The sequence below is a fragment of the Dromiciops gliroides genome, chromosome 1 (genome assembly GCF_019393635.1).
Source record: "Dromiciops gliroides isolate mDroGli1 chromosome 1, mDroGli1.pri, whole genome shotgun sequence".
Classification (NCBI taxonomy): domain Eukaryota; kingdom Metazoa; phylum Chordata; class Mammalia; order Microbiotheria; family Microbiotheriidae; genus Dromiciops; species Dromiciops gliroides.
In genome coordinates this window covers 385,050,937-385,066,854 of record NC_057861.1, presented here as the reverse complement: position 1 = coordinate 385,066,854, position 15,918 = coordinate 385,050,937, and the positions used below count along the sequence as shown (strand labels likewise).

At 37.2% G+C, this 15,918-nt stretch overlaps 1 protein-coding gene across 4 annotated transcripts in view; it reads right to left on the bottom strand.

The window, feature by feature from the left end:
- The window catches only part of RELCH (RAB11 binding and LisH domain, coiled-coil and HEAT repeat containing), a 142,680-nt gene that overhangs the window by 109,749 nt on the left and 17,013 nt on the right, over positions 1–15,918 (bottom strand). The gene's annotated exons all lie outside the window — the stretch shown is intronic.

Sequence of the window (15,918 nt, the reverse complement as noted above, 5' to 3'; positions counted from 1 at the left end):
CCAACTCTGCTTCTAGTTTGCTGTATATTCTTTGGCAAGCTAGTGTCTTTCAGCTTCCATCTTATATGTAAGGTGATGATTCTGAATTAGCTAGCTTTTCAGGTTTCATTTAGCTCTGAAATTCTTATGATTCTAATGGATGAAAAATTCAGTAATATAATGAAGCATACTTGCATTCCAGAACCCAGGTACAGATTGACTATACCCACTTTAAAATCAACTTTCAAAAAGTAAGCTTACTTTTGCAATTTATTTGAAAGTAAGATACCATCAATTTTAAATTCTGAGTCTACATGTCTACCCAATTTAAACATAATAATTTTTTGCTTTAAATATGAATATTTAAAAAATTTTTCTGAGATTGTGATTCCAAATTTAGTTATCTTTCACTAGCAGAATATATTTCTATGCTACTGTATCGGATTAGATAACACAAGCGATGAATTAATGTGAAACATAATTATCAGGGTACTACTTAGTAGAATACTAATAGATGCCTATAAAAAGTTACCATCTCAGTTTACAATCACAGAGTCACTGAAGCTAGAAATGTAAGTTTGTTGAAGGCAGAAGTCTTTTGCTTTTATCTTTATATCTCCAACATCTTTCACAGAGTACATGCTTGGTAAATTGCTTGCTGAATTAACATTAGGCTAACCATAGAGCAAGAAAAATGGATAAAAGATGATGGACAGTCCAACTGTTCCACTGGTATCCTCATGATTTCAGGAGAACTGAAGGAAAGTGTGGCTGGACACCACAATGTTGAACTTATGGGAGCACATACAGAAGAATCAGATAGGATGTGATATGCAACAGTGGAGGGAACACTCACATTACTGAGATCGAATATTCAAAGGAGCCTAACAATAGTCCTAAGAAAAATAACCATTACTTACAATATCAAATTCTGGTAAGCTGTATTACAATGCCCTTTACTCTAAGTAAATAGCAGAATGAGAAAATTAGTAGAAGCATACAAAAGTTTCCAGAATTTTACAATAGAAATGTTCTCATTTTTAGTATTGGCATTCTAGCAACTAAAGTCATGCTTTTATTTTGCTAAGTATACCTAGGATTTACATTTATTTATTGAAAGAAATGATACTATGAAATACCTAATTGTTAATTATCTTTACTTTAAAGGAGGTCATCTTTAATATTATGGTAGTTTTATGTATACTCCCCTTCTCCCTTTCCATTTGTACAAAAAATATACCACAAAGAAAGGGGATGAGCTATACCCCAAAGAGATTAATGTACACCAGGTCTTTCATTATTAACATCAATTAAGTAGGCCAAACCTTGAAAATGTCAGTCTAGAATAATGCTGAATATCTTTTGTAACAGCTACTGTAACATATCACAGCAGAATTTCATATCTTACTACAGCTAACCAACAGCTATGAAATTATAAGTAACACTTCTAATAAATCATGGCACACATTATTAATAATTGCCTATTTATGTAACGCTTTAAAATTTAGAAAGCACTTTGCATACATTATCTACTTGATAATCATAAGACTCCTGTGAGGTAAATAGTGCAAATATTATCCCATCTTTACTGATTAAGAAACTGTGGGAGAGTTGCTCAATAAATAAAACCCAAACTCAGAGCTGCTCAGAAACACCTCCTCCTCCCTCAAAAAACCCCTCCCACTCAAACCCAGCAAGTGCCAGAATTGAATATGCACTCAAATTTTCTGATTCCAAATCTAGTGCTCTCTTCACTGTCACAATTTCCACAAATAAAACAATATACTTTAAAAAACAAATATATTTTTATATATTACATCATAGCCACATAGAATACTGCAATTACTAAAGCTTATAAACAATGTATTAAGAGCTTTGGTAACAGTTTTGAATCACTACCTTCTTTTAATAATAGTCACATATTCATTACCTATCATTTCTCCCTTTCTCTGGAAGTTCCAAGTACGTTCAAATTGCTTTGCATGTGTAACAGGTTATTATGTCTGTGCTAGATCAACTATAATTGAAACTAAAAGAATCATATCAAATGCCAACATTTTCACTGAAAAGAAGTTGGTACCAATCATATATACATATATATATATATATATACACATATATACATACAAACACGCACACATTATATATATATATATATACACATATATACATATATATACACATATATATATATACATATATACACACACACACACACACACACACACACATATCCTAGTCAAGTAAAGGATGAGTCTGTAAACACTAATTCAAACCACTTAAGTTACACTTGGGTTTAACTATCAGTAAAGATTTGGTGGTGGGGGGAATTGTATTACTTACATTTGTGTGTGTGTGTGGGGGGGGGCTAGAGATTCTAGAGATTGAACTTTCCATTCCTGGTAGATGTTATGTAACCTAGTATTTGAAAAATAAAAACTGCTATTTTTCAAACTTGATAAAAATATAACCTGGAAATGCCCCTGGATTCCTGGAGGTTATCTACAAGACAAGTTCTAGAAGATCCTTCTATGTGGGAAAGGCTTCAAAAGTAAGAATCTGGTGATAGATTTGCCTGACTCTTACTAAAGAACTAGCACAGCTAGAAAGAAAAAAAGGGTTTAATTATCACATAATGATTTTGAGGGCCACAGAAGCTCATAAAAATGTATTAATGCACTACAAGTTTGAAATCTTTATTAATGGAGGGGGCACCCACAGATGAAATTATGCTTTCCTAAAAAAATACTATGCTTGAGAAACCTAGATGACCAATCACAAAGACCTAGGCCTCCATATCCTAAAATTTATTTTAATTAAAAAGAAAAATTACAGAAATAATCACAACCAAATATTTTGAAAAATAAAAGAACGTAAAATGTTCCTCTCCCATTTTAATACTTGGATTCTTAGAAAGTGTTTTTCTCTTGAGAAAGGGAAAAAATGTTTTAATAAAATAATGACAGTGGTAAAACATATGTTAATATCCCTTTCTGATTTCTTTCCTAGCTGTGGACACATATCAAAATGATGGCTTAGTAGTACAAAGACTCTGAAAATAAATTCTGCCATCCGCTTCTTATTTAATAACTAAAGAGATGGAATTTGACAGCAATATTTATAGAAGAATGAATTCTGTGTGTTAAATTAACACTTATAAAATATATCCCATCATTCTCACTTAACTACCATTGCCAGCAATTCTAATACATATGCTGGTATCAGCATTTGCAACTCTACTTGGAGCTGTAAGGTTGTGCTCTCTACAACCCTTTCTTACTCTAAATCTATGATCCTAGGCAGGAGAACATGGCTGCCACGGCCTGTTTAGGAAAACAGTGATCCTATGGAACCCAGCAGGTGTCACTGTGCAAAAAAGGTAGCTGGAACCTCTTTTGCTTAACTGCACAACAAGAAAAGGGGAAGGAACCGAATCTCTCTAGCTTTTCTCCTTCTACTTGGCTGGCTAAGAGGAGTGAGTTACTTTCCCTTTGTTCATCACTTCTAATCTACCTCCTCCCCAGAGGCTGTAATTTGTCTGAGGATCATAGCAATGAAGTCCTTTCTAGGCTAGAGGCAAAATGACACCCTTGTCAGTGATAATAATATTCTTCCATAGGTTAAGGAGTTTATATAAGACAACAAATTACTAATAAAAATAATAACAGCTCAGGGTTCCTGCTTAGAAAAATTCCTAATGTTAAGGCAGAGATTTGGATCTCTTTCCATCTTTTGTTAAAAATACTGTGTTTTTCAGCACTTGGCTTTCACCATTTCCCCTTCCTCATCACAGAATTAATAAATAAGTAAATGTACGTGTGTGTGTGCGTGCACGCATGTGCATTATACACCTTGGTCAACAAGAAGAATTTATTAAGCACCTACTATATGCCAGGAACTATGCAAAGCACTGGGGATACAAAGAAATTAACAACAGTCCCTTATCTTTGAGCAGCTCCTATTCTTGTGGGGGAGACTTCAAGTAAACAAATAGGCTTAAATAAGACATTTATAGTAAAACAGAATTTTTTATTTGTTCCTCCAGGTAACAGAGGGCTACTGGGAGTTTACTGAGTGGAAGAGGAAGGTGACATAGTCAAAATTACACTTTGGGGAGATCACACTGATGGATGAGTGGAGGACAGACTGCAGTGGGGAGAGACCTGAAGCAAGGAAACAATCAGCTGGCTATTATAATAGCCCATAAGCTTGCACCAGTATGGTGGCAATGACAGATGATGTGTTGTGAAGGTCGAATCTTAGTCATGATCAATCGTGGATTTGGGAGGAGCACTTTTAAAGACAAATAAAATAAAAAGTTAGAATAAACACCTAATATAGAAACGAAGGAGTTACATTTCTGCTATCTGCAGAGGGCAAGGGAAGTCTGAAGCACCAGTTCCGGTAACTTCTTGGGAAGAAAAATAAGTCAATGAAAGATGAGCATCTGTTGGAGGACTTGGAAATGTTTAGCCTGGGGAAAAGAACAGGAAGATAGCTATCTTTAAATATTTTAAGGACTGTCTTGTGGAAGAAATCTATTCTTTTTGGCCCCAGTAGGCTAAATCAGGAACAACAGAGGGCTGTTGAAAAGAGGCTTGATGTTAGGAAAAAAATAATTAGAGTTGTCCAAAAGTGGCACGATCTGCCTTGAGAGATGATGGGTTCCTTGAAGGTATTCAAGCACAGGATGAACACTTGTTGCTATGTTATAGATGGGATTCCTTTTGTGTAAAGGTTGGGCTAGATGACTTTGGAGATCCCTTCCAACTCTTTTTTTTCAAAAAAAAATTTTTTTTGGTGAGGCAATTGGGGTTAAGTGACTTGCCCAGGGTCACACAGTAAGTGTCAAGTAGTGGTTGAGGCTGGATTTGAACTCAGGTCCTCCTGAATCCAGGGCCAGTGCTTTATCCACTGTACCACCTAGTTGCCCACCTTCCAATTCTCACATATTCTGTGATTCTGTAAAATAGTTCAGCCACACTTCTGCAATGTTTACTTCGAAATTCAGAACAGTGAGCTATTGAAGCTCCTTAGGATATCTGAGGAGGCATCATGATGTAACAAAAAGATCACTGGATTTGTAGCACATGAGTTAGATCCTCACTTAAACTGTGGGTTGTGAAATATTTGGCAACACTAAAAGTTATGTATATCTAGATAGCTGGGGTCACCTAAAAATTGCTCTAGTGAAAAGGGGTTGCAAGTGGAAAAAGTTTAAGAAACCCTGAGGTAGATTAAAATCAACCCAGCTCTGTCACTTACTATTTGTGTGACAATGATTTAAGTCATCTAAATAATTTTCTTATGTCACAAAATTAACAGAGGATAAATGTCAGGCTCAAATAAGAAAGTATGTAAAGTTCTTTGCAACAGCAAGTGTTTTATATAAATGCAAACTATAATCATCATTTGTCAAATTCTATACAAATACTTCACGTTTTCTTGGGTAATGACTCCAAATGTTAATTTTCAAATTTGATTGGAAAAATGTATCAATTTAAAATCATAGGATTATACGTTTAGAATTGAGAGGGATCTCAGAGGCCAACTAGTGTAAGCCTCCTCATTTTATAGATGAAGAAACTGATACCCAGGGAGGTTAAGAAACTTGAACAAGGTCACACAACTAGTAAGCAAATGAAAAAGTTTTAGCTACCTTATTTAAATCAGAAAAGTCACTTAAACCTTAGTCTGTTTATTATATAACTTTGTAATAATTTGTTTTATAGCTTAGAAACTCAATATTCAAGAGAGTTTCATCACAGTGGTCAAACCAGTAAAACTAGTTAGAAAGTTATCAAGTAAAATAACTACATCTATGATACAAAGTGTAACTATAAAGTACCCACAGCTGATTGCACAAGTCACACACACAAAATCAGTTCCATTACTTTATAGTTATGTCTCATGTTTTCCTGTTAACAGATCCTTCCTACAAGTTTATTCCAATTTTTGAAGGATTTTTCACTTCCAGATACTCTGGGTAGGGAAGGAGTTGGTAAGAGCTGGGGCTAACAAGAACTTTAAAAAATCAGCTGTGGGGCAGCTAGGTGGCTCAGTGGCCACCTAGAGCACTGGCCCTGGAGTCAGGAGGACCTGAGTTCAAATCCAACCTCAGACACTTAACACTTACTAGCTGTGTGACCCTGGGCAAGTCACTTAACCCCAACTGCCTCACCCCCACACAAAAAAATCAGCTGTAACAAAAAATGATTAAGATATCAATGATCTGGGCAGCTAGGTGGCGCAGTGAATAGAGCACCAGCCCTGAAGTCAGGAGGACCTGAGTTCAAATCCGGCCTCAGACACTTAACACTTACTAGCTGTGTGACCCTAGGCAAGTCACTTAACCCCAATTGCCTCACCAAAACAAAACAAAAAAGATATCAATGATCCTATGTGGAGCTATATCTCACAAATCCATCCTCGCTTTTTTTAAAAAAATATTTTTATTGATATCTTTAAAAAAATATTACCTATATTTCACCCTTTATTTCTCTCTCTTGCTTCTCTTCCCCATTTCCAGTCATTCCTAGAGGATTGGGAGAAAAAACCCCAAGTAAAAACAATCAACATGCCAAAAAGACTGATGTCAGACCATGTTCTACAGGAGGGGATTATCCAGTGACAAGGGAAGGTGTCTTCTCAAATATCTTCTTTGGAGCCAAGCATTTTCCTAATAATTTCACCACATTTCGTTTTCAATGGCTGTGTGGTTGTTCTTTCCAATGATGTTATTGGAGTCACTGTGTATATTGTGTTTCTGGCTCTGCTTACCTTACCTTTCATCAGTTCAGTCTTTCCATATTTCTCTATATTCATCATGCTCCTCACTTCTCACAGCACAGTAATATTCCATTACATTCATCTAGCACAATTTATTTAGCCATTTGCCAATGATCCTCCCCTTCTCTCACCTCACAAGGTCTGGCCCTCCTCATCTCTTGACCTGACTACTGCAACATTTGTGAGCTTATTGAGGGCAGGGACTGTGCCTTTGCTTTTATCCCAGAGCTTAAGCACCTTGCCTGGCACAAAGTAAGTGAATATTATTCAATGATTGACTAAGTGGTCTCCCCACCGAAAGTCTCTTCTCTCTCCAATCCAACTTTCACAAAGCTACCAGAACGACATTCCTAAAGCATAGACATGACTACATCACTCCCTTGCACAAGTAGTTCCAATGAATCCTAATGACTTCTAGGATAAAATACAAACTTCTCTTGTCTATAGACCCCAGGTTCAGACCCTTTGCCTTAAAGAAAAGAGTGCTGAGTAGCTCTGTGCTCCAAGGATGACGGCTCAGATACTACCTGTGAATCTTCACAGGTGTGACCCTGGAGAGGTCACTTAATCTCCCCAGGTTTCTTTCCTCATGTATAAAATAAAAGGTTTGGGTTACATAGCCTCTGGAGGACCTTGCACCTCTAGATTTATGATCCTAAAAACCTTTTCTTAGAGACTGAAATCTATTTAAAAATTCTCCCTAGAAACTACAGCGTCGATCATTCATTATCATGTGCCAAATAGTAGGCAATTGTTCACCTGCTGAGTTGGATACTAAAAGAAAAGAGCCATGATCCTGATCTTAGTAAACTGGTTGTCACACTCACACAAAGAACATACAAATTACACATAAGGTATATAAGAATATGATGGTGTTATCAGGATCTTAATGAAATAAGGCTTGAACAATCAGGGGACCTTTGGAGGCACATTTTGATTTTTAAAATTAAAAAAAAATTTTTTTTTAACGGGGCAATGGGGTTAAGTGACTTGCCCAGGGTCACACAGCTAGTAAGTGTCAAGTGTCTGTGGAGGCACATTTTGAAGGGAGGGGACACCCTGGGTTAGAGGGTAAGGTAGGAAGGGGTATATGCAAAAGACATACATGGTAAACATCAGGTTTACCTAGTTTAATTAAATTTAAAGTGCTTGATGGGTATAAAATGAAAAACAGGGCCATGAAATAATGAAGGTCTTTGTGGATTTTTTCTAAGAGAAAGGTTTTTAACCTGAAGTCTGAACTTGTGTGATTAAAACAATTTAATAACTGAATTTCAATAGAATTTCTTTGTATTCTTATTTATTTTATGCATTCATAAACATTATCCTGAGGAGTCTGTAGATTTCATCAGACTGCCAAAGTGATCTATGACACAAAAAATATTAAGAACCCCAAACTAACAGATAGTAAAGAACTACTTTGTCTAATTCTTGATGAGGATGTTTGACACTGAAAGCAACATTTGAAAGAAACTTGTTCCTCTAGCTTGGTCCAAGAGAGGTCACGTGGAAGGAAAAATTAAGATATTAAAAAAACAAAAACAAAAAACAAGATGGTTGATAGACTAAATTTCAGTGTGAATAAGCACACTGGATCTGGAGTATGGTGATTTTTTTCTGAATCCTGTATATGCTATTTATTAGCTGTGACCTTAAAAAAGTACATTTAATATTCTGCTGCTGTGCTTCAGTTGTTTCAGTCATGTCCTGACCTCATTTGGGGTTTTCTTGACAAAGATACTGGGGTAGTTTGCCATTTCCTCCTCCAGCTCATTTTACAGATGAAGAAACTGAGGTAAACAGGTTTGCACAGGGTCACACAGCTATTAAGTATCTGAGTCTGGATTTGAACTCAGGTCTTCCTGATTCCAGGACCAGTGTGCCCCACATAGGTGCCCTATACTTAATACTGTTGAGCCTCATTTTCTTCACTGGAAAAATGGGTATAATACTACCTATTCTACCCTATGGGGTTGATATGAGGATTAAGTGACCCTCCTTCCCTTAAAGAAGTCAATTCTCCCTATCACTTAATGCCAGTGTAGCCTTAACACTCCTATCAGAAAAGATTACAAGTTTACAGCCTCATCTTTGTTAAAACACCTTCAAGTAGCTTTTAAGATATGGCCACCTAAGGCCCTGGGTTAGACTTTCAAGGAGGAATGGGATATAGATCCTAGCTTCTTAAATTGTGGGTCAAGATCCAATATGGGGTCATGTAAGTGAATGTGGGGGTTGCAAAAAATTTGGCAGCAGTAATACACCTATATACATGACGCGGATCATGTAAAAATTTCTCGGGCCAAAAGGGGTCTCAAGTGGAAAAAGTTTAAGAAGCCCTAATCTAGATAGGGAGAGAGGAGAAAAGCAAGGCAAAGATGAGGGAAAGTATGGAATAGTATGTCCACAGGACAGCATAGTTACAGTAAAGGCTTTGCTTAATAAAGTAGTAAGCAAGAGGATAAAAAAAGTAGGCTGGGGATAGATTAGGTATGGCTTTAAATGTCAGGTTAAGGATGTATAAAACCTGATGTTTTAAACAGCGGGGAGGAAGCAAAGGTCCCAGAGCAGATTTGTGATCTAATTCAACACTTGGTGGAGAGAAGCAGCCTAGGAAGATGGGGATTCAAGTTCTGCTTCTGACATATCCTAGCTGTGTAACCCTGAGCAAGTCACCAAACCTCTCCCCAACTCTGTTAAGCCTGTAAATTATGAAGCCAGTCAAGACTGGCATTGGTAAAGGGAGTTCTCTAAATTAATGGAATCATAAAATCTGGTATTAAAGAAATAATCTGGTGATAGTAGGGAGGATAGATTGAATGTGTGAAAAACTGACAGTATGAGATAAAAGAATTTAAGAGAACAATGACTGTAGCAGAAGAAATAAAAAAGAACATACCATAGATTCCAAGGGCAATGTGAAGAAAGGCCTGGACAAGACTTGATGACTGAGTGGATATAGATTATCTTCACCCCTGAATGGATCAACTATTTCAAAAGGAAATATGCATCATCTCTGGCTCATACTGTCACTCCACCCATAAACATTGTTAAATGAATGGGTGGAGAACCCTGGAAGTAGCATACACCCATGGTGAGACTTATGGTCTTATTCTAGATTGTCATGGAACATTAGCAGACCAAGAACTTATAATGCAATCAAACTCCAAGTCACCTGTAGGGCAGAGGCTTGGTACCTGATGTGCCTCGTTTTTCCGCTCAGTGAGCACGTTGGTGATGATGGCCTAGTTCTACCTCAAGACTCAACAGTCCTGTGTCCAAATAGTACTATAATACTAGATTAGGGATACAGTTACTACAATCTGTGAATCAGGTCTAATACTGAGCTGCTGCTTGGAGTCCATGATGAGGCTGGACAAAATTTATAGGTAATAGATTATATAAGCCTCTCTTTAAAATTTTAATTGATCTCTACATTACCTTAATTTCCAAATACTTTCCTACAACCATTCACCCATCTTCTAACCAGCAAAGCATCCCTTTTCCCCTCATAAAAAATAAAAATGAAAAGAGAAAAAAAAAGCCACTCTACAAAACTAACCAACACTTTGACCAAATCTGACAATAAATGGAGTTAAACAGACTCATAATGGTACTTCTTTTTTTGGTGTTCAGTTATTCTGACCAAAAATTTTGTCAAATCAACTCTTCTTATGAGGTAGCTAGGGGGAGTAGTGGACAGAGCCCTGGACCTAGAGTCAGAAAGACCCAAATTCAAATCTTGCCTCAGGTACTAGCTGTGTGACCTTGGAGCAAGTCACAACATCTGTTTGCTTCAGTTTTCTCATCTATAAAATGCTGATCAGTTTCTACCTCTTTCATAGTTGTTTTTTATGGTATTGTTATCATTGTATAAAATATTCTCCTGGTATTAAATATCATAAATATTAATTTAGCACCGACCTCACTTACCTATCTCACCTATTAAGTACACTTAATATTTCTGAGCCTCGTTTTCTTCACCTGAAAAATAGGCATAATACTACCTAACCCATGGGGTTGACCTGAGGATTAAGTGACCCCCCTTCATCTCTCCTGTCCCCTTAAAGAAGGCAATTCCCCATCTCACATCTTGCTGGTATAGCCTTAACACCCCCACCACCAGTCACAGTTAAGCACACATTCATGTGGCTTTTTAAGACCTGGCCACCTAAGGCCCTGGGTTAGACTTTTCAAGGAGGGATCGGATCTAGATAAGCATCAGTTCTCACAGATCTGCTCAGGTTTCTTTTCTGAAATCGTCCCCTTCATCGTTTCTTAACAGCACGACAGTATTCCATCACATTTATATCTTATTTAGTCACTCCCCAGTTAAGACACCCCTTCAGAAAGAGGGGATGCCACCTCAAAAATGCTACAAATACTTTTGTACAGTTTAAATTAGAATTTATTTTGCTTAAGACTAATCCCTCCCTCAATCCACCCTCCTTCTAATTTCACCTTCTCCCCTTTTCCTCCTATTTCCTCGTGGAGTGAAGTGGAGAGTAAAACCAACCTAAAGAAGCTTGGCAAGATATCTAAAGTCATCTCAAAGGTATTCAAGGATGTAAGAGGGAAGGAGGAGGAGGAGAGAGGAATAAGCATCTATTAAGCACCTACAATGTATCAGACACTATGCTAAGTACTTTATATTTGCTATCTCATTTGAACCTCAGAACAACCCTATGAGGTAGGTTGCTATTATTATCTCCATTTTACAGTTGAGGAAACTGAGGAAGACAGAAGTTAAGTGACTTGCCCAGGGTCGCAGAGCTAGTAAGTGTCTGAAGCCAGATTTGAACACTTTGCAAAGCCAGCCCAGAGCTCCCTCCATCACCCAGCTGCCTCATAAATACAAGAAAACTGACGCAAAAAATAATAAAACTTTACCACAACTATTGAGACAAACTGTTTTCTCCATCAAATATACCATCATAATTGTACTCTAACATTACAGTCCCCGAAATGCTTACAGAGGAAGTAGAAGAAAGACTAGAAAAACAGATAACTTCTTAAGAGATTGGTCAAATATTTATCAAAATAACAGCTTTCCTTTTTGTCTTAATTATGTTTATTTCATTTATGCAAAATCTTTTCAATTTCATTTCATCATAATTATCTATTTTACTTTTGCTGCTTGCTTTTTTTTTTTTTTTTTAGTGAGGCAATTGGGGTTAAGTGACTTGCCCAGGGTCACACAGCTAGTAAGTATTAAGTGTCTGAGGCCAGATTTGAACTCAGGTACTCCTGACTCCAGGGCCGGTGCTCTATCCACTGCGCCATCTAGCTGCCCCCTGCTGCTTGCTTTTAATTCCATGTTTGACTATGAACTTTCCCCTTTGCCATGGTTGTGAAAAAGACCAGATCTAGTTATCTACTTTTTTTAAGGTATGATGTTTAATATTTAGGTCATCAATTCCATTTTGAGATCTTTGCATTATAATTATTTCTAACTTCCTTATCTAATTTGTTTTACTGTACTGTTTTTCTATTTTTTAACTCCAACCACATAGCTCTGATATGTTTTTATAGCATAATTTCAGATGTGGAAGTGGAATTTTCTTCCTCCTCCTTTCATCACTACTTTAAAAATACATACATAAATATACATATTATATAAGTGTATACACAAGTATATATATGCATGTATATATATACACGCATATATAGATATACATATATATAGGTAGCTTGAGATCGCACTAAATCTGCAAATTAATTTAGTTACTACTGTCATTTTTATTATGTTGGCCCAACGCAACCATGCACAGGGCTTCTTATATAGGCCCTAACCCTGGTCCATTTGAAGTTACCATAAGATCACTATTTTTTACAAGAGAATGAGCAATTAAAGTCATGTAAAAACAAAAGATATCAGTTGAAAACAACAACAACAACAAACACTAGCCAGGAGGTATGGAGGGTGATGGGGTAAACTTGCACTAATTCTGATACTCAGGTCTGAGCTTACCCTGTACAGCTGAAGCTGAGAGGAAGGAGGTATGGTTATCATACTACCACCAAAAAATATGCTGTCTAAAGAGGATTCCTTGAAAGAGACAAACTGTCAGTAGTTTTATAATTCTTTCTCCTGCACTATAATATGTATTTTCCTTGCTCTTTACTAATCTCTCCCCAGTTTTGTACTCTGTGCCTTCAGACATAATTCACAACTTCCTGCCAAGCCTTTCTTTTGTGAGGTTTGACTTTGGCCTTGGAGCTGCTTAGCCTCTTTTGAACCCAGGTGTGGCTCATGCCATCTTAACCAATTCTACTAACCTCTCTCTTCCCAAATGCTCTTTCCTTTCCTTTAGGGTTCAGTGGTAGAAAGTGTTCCCAAAATTCCCAGGAGCATTTGGGCACTTGTACTCCTCCTGGGCAGATAGTAAAGAGCTTAAGGGAAACTTCATTCAAATCAAATAAATAACAAATACAAGCAGAAAGAAAAGACAGTCTGTTCTCAAGGAGCTTATATTCTAATGGGGAAGACCTCCCCCTTAGTCTCCTCCCACCCACCCATCCCCCCAACACACACACACACACACACACACACACTCCCCCCCCCCCCCCCCCCCCGTAGGGACATGTAGAGAAAGGCCAGAGAGTCTGAAAAGGAATGAAGACTTCCTTAAAATGAAGGTTCTGGGAGGACCTAGTCAATGAAAGAAAGAAGATGAAGGACAGAGGGTACTTCCAGTGTAAGAAATCCAGGGGTAGAGCAAACTTCTAGGTGAAGATGTTTCTGTGGTATGAGAGAGAAACTCCAATGTCAGAAGTGCAACCACAGTATATTTGGGAGATCATCTAGACCAATCCCTTCATTTTACAGGTTAAGAAACTGAAGCTACAGAGAACTTAAGGGAACTTAACAGTCATACTTCTAGGCAGTGGAAATTTTAATTAACCAAATTTTATGTGTGTGTGTGTGTGTGTGTGTGTGTGTGTGTGTGTGTGTATTCATTCCTTAATCATCTGTGTGACCTTGTTATGTCATTTAAACTTTCATCACTAAAACAATTTCTAAGTTCTCTTCCAGCCATAGTATTCTATTTACTGTGTACTGAACTCTAAGTACTTGAATGAACAACTCACAAGGTAAGTTTAACAAGAAAAAGAATGTTCGATTCAGATTTTTCATGATTCTTTTCATCAAAAGGTATAGGTCAGAAACCAGCTACACTTGTTCCTACTGTGGGACTTCTATCGATGACTTCCTATAAATCTTCTAACCAACACGCTTGGGGAGTAGATGAAGAATTCCTCTAGAACTCTTAACTGTGCAGCTACCAATGGCTCATATGGACTATCATTGGTTATCCTACACTCTTACTACATGACCAGCCCAAATATATCTTTCTGATGAAATATCCTGTCATGGCAGTTTTTAATTAGTCACATGTTTTGCCATTTACTTGTACTTAACATATGTTTTGCTCCAGCAGTTCAGGTGACCTGCAACTTCTAACTTCAAAAACTGTTATCACATGACTTGTAGTCATATATCATTACTAGGAGAATAAGGAAATTAAAGATGGGTTTTTATTTTAGGGAGAAGCTTGGAGTTGTTACAATCACTGTGTGATTTCCCGAGTGCAAAACTGAAGTTTGTTCTATATATTCCATTTTGGAGTTACTTCACTGTCAATTTGCAGTGACTGTCCAAGGTAGATTAGCTCCTTAGGCTATTGAGCCAAGTGCATGTTCTCAAGCTGGAAAGATGCGTTCTTAATGTTTCCTTTTTTTTACCCTGTTTAGATATTTGGGCTGCATTTTTTTTTTGAGTAATTATGTAAGTACTTTAAAGAAGATATATAATGTTCTGGGATTTGGTCCAATCAGTATAACGTAACCCACAAACAGGAGCACCCATAAAACCCCACCATCTAGGGGGCGGCTAGGTGGCGCAATGGATAAAGCACTGGCCCTGGATTCAGGAGTACCTGAGTTCAAATCCGGCCTCAGACACTTGACACTTACTAGCTGTATGACCCTGGGCAAGTCACTTAACCCCCATTGCCCCATAAAAAAAACACAACAACAAAAAAACCCCACCATCTATAAGGAATCCTTCTGATAGGTAGGTAGGTAGATAGATAGATAGATACATACATACATACATACATAGATATTCCATCAATATATACTTTGGAATCCTCAGTGAGAGAAGCCTACATCTTTGACAAGTACACATTTCCCTATTTCATAACTCACCTGATCTCTTACAGTAAGAATAAAATGCAAGAGTGGAAACATTCCTAGAAAACAGGAACTGACTTTCCATGTATCTTTAAAGATACAAATACTGCTGCAAATTAATGAAACATTTTTTGCACTAATATTATCTAAAATACATGAGGGCTAATGTATTTGATGCCATTAACATAAGGTGTCTAATTTATAAGAAACACAAATTAGCAAAGTCATTGGGATGGATGATTCATAGTCTTATCAAGGGTCTGACAGTTCCCTTTTTTTAAAAGCAAAAACTTTCATTAATGTATTACTATTACAACATGAAGCTTGAAACCTGCTTTAGATCTAGTTAGAAAAAAAAATTAAATCAAGGTAGAGGGAATTGTTCTTCAAATTCAGATTAAGACATAAATCAGGATCATTAAGATGCTACATATAAATCTTGAAGAATCTTCTCTAGGCTCAAAGATGGAACAGGGTAGATTTAACCAGGATATTTTCTTGTGTCTGATACAGGGTGGGTGAAAGCCCTGGTGGCGAGTTGCCCAAACTGTCTCATTACCCATTCTAGTCTCCTCTCCTCAACTGTTCAGAGGGAACAAAAAAATCAAGTTACAATAAGTGCCGCCTTATTAAATCCATTTGGAGTTTGTTGCTCCTTCTGCTGGTACCAAGTGGTGCCATGAACTTCTTTTTCAAGTTTTCCTAAGAATGAAACAAGATCATACATGAACAGGAAGAGTCAAGTTTACTTCTGTAGTTTTGTCTAACATTGTACAGAAAATACTAATGGCTAGCCCATGAGATCCATTGGTAACAGCAGAGAGTCAAGAGTTCTAGAGGAACCCCTTCCCTACTCCCCCAGAACGTTGGTTATGAGACTTATGCAAAGCCATGAATAGAAGTCCCATAAAAGGAAAGGCACGCCTGGTTTCTGATCTGTGCTTTTTGACGAAA